Raw genomic sequence first — 2,156 nt, 5'->3', positions numbered from 1 at the left:
CTAGTCAGGAAAAGATAAATACTGCCTGATACTACTTATATGAAATACCTGGAGTAAAGTCACAGAAGCATAAAGTAGAATGGTGGTTGCCAGGGGTTGGTAGGAAAAGGAAAGTGGGAAGTTGTTTATGGGTACAGAGTTTCAGTTTTGCAATATGAAAAGGTTCTGGAGATTGGCTGTGCACCACGTGAATGTACTTAACACTGCTGAACTGTACATTTAAAAGTAGTTAACATGGTAAATTTTATTTTCTGTGTATTTTACCACAATTAAAAAAAAAAAGAATTTATAGTGAAAGTGAGCTTCTTTACTCTGAGCAAAGGCTTTGGTTATAGGCTTGGAAGTGTGGAGGATATACTACCTGACTGCTAAGCTGCTTTTTGCATTGGTTCTTCCTACGTTATGCCTTCCGACCAGTGCTGGCTACTTCATGTATGGGACGCAGAGCAAAATGCAAATGAGGGGTCTTTGTTCAAAGAGGAGTGCTATTGATGGTACTAAGGTATGAAGCTCTTCCTTTCTTCTGTGGACTCTCAATTTGTCATGGTGTTTCTTATTTGCTATTTACTGTCATTCTAAAGAAAAGCTAAACTTGAAAATATCACTATTCATTTTTATATTGTGCAATGACAGTTTTAAATGCAAATATTGGAGCATTTACCTTGTGTGCTGAATGGCCAAGATTATAGTTCACGTTTCACAGCTCACACGTGCATTTTTTTTTAAGTTTATTTATTTATTTTTGAGAGCGAGCAGCAGCGGGGAGGGACAAAGAGAGAGGGAAAGAGAGAGAATCCCAAGCAGGCTCTGCACTGTCAGGACAGAGCCTGAAGTGGAGCTCCAACCACCAGCCATGAGATCATGACCTGCGCCAAAACCAAGAGTCAGACGCTTAACCGACTGAGCCACCCAGGGGCCGTGGGGATTCACACGTGCATTTCCATGTCATTCTCACGAGTACAGTAGACATTCTGCACGAAACTAGCTCATCTATTTTTATTTCACTTTTTGGTATGCACACATTCTACCAGCATTCTGTACCTCCAACTCACTGATAAGTAAAGGACTCTAAAAGTCTTTTAAAGAAGGACATTGATGAGTAAAGAAGGAAACAAGATTATAGATGCCCTTCCTTTCTCTTTCCATTTGGGTCATCATTTTCAGCATAAGTGGTTGGCTGATACAGGGGAGTAATACAGATAACAAAGGATATGATAGGACTCCTTGGTTGTTTATGTTTCCTAGAGTATGATTGCCTCCCTTTTGTCTTATCAAGTTTAAACAAAAAGAATAGCCTCTTGGGGTTGGTAAGGCCTCTGATTACCCAGTTACAGAGGTGATACACTTTCATGTAATACAATACTTGAGTGTAATACACTCAATTTGCACCGCACTGAACTTGAATGCATTTTGTGTCTACTGGAATTCTGTGCTCATGGGCATCTCAAATGTTCTATGCATATGGGGATGCAAGGGTGACAAGAGCAGTGGATATGGTACATATGGGTTCTGCTCATGCATGTGGTTCATTGTCCGACTGGATTTTACTTATGAAACACAAATTCAAAGATAAAATTATTAAGAATTTCAAGACCATGCTAGAAGAGCATTAACCAAGTGAGATTGTTGGGCCCTATGTGACCACAAAGTTCACATACCCATAAAGCCAGCCCTGTTTGTGACTCTACCCCTTGTTTTAGATTCCCAGAGCCCCACAGCCACCATTCTAATCCCAGCTCTCCTTACCTCACAACTCAAAGATTGACAGATTTCAAAACAGGTTTTCTGACTCTTGCTTTCTTCTGTTCTAACTCTTCTGATAAATTATTGCCAGTTTCACTTTCCTAAAGCAATACTTCCTCACATGGCCTCACTGCTTCAGTCCTTCTGTGGTGCCTCATTGTCTATAGGCTCAAATTCTTTATCACAAAATTTTGTGCCTTCTACATTCTGGCCCTAAGCTGACTTTTTATGTCTCTTTCTTCCTGCACCCTTGACCTCTATCCAGATTCATCTAATCAATCCAAGCAAAAGTATAGCCAAAAAGATTGCTAACACCCAGCCTTTGTCAAAACCACTCCCTCTGTCTATAATCCAGTCTCTGGGTTTTTAAAATTTTTTTAAATGCTTTTTAAAATTGATTTCTGAGACAGAGA

Source organism: Herpailurus yagouaroundi, unplaced genomic scaffold, assembly GCF_014898765.1.
Source record: "Herpailurus yagouaroundi ecotype Mexico unplaced genomic scaffold, PumYag 29, whole genome shotgun sequence".
NCBI classification, from domain to species: domain Eukaryota; kingdom Metazoa; phylum Chordata; class Mammalia; order Carnivora; family Felidae; genus Herpailurus; species Herpailurus yagouaroundi.
The sequence above is the reverse complement of the archived record's forward strand: the minus strand, read 5'-3'. Positions refer to the sequence as shown.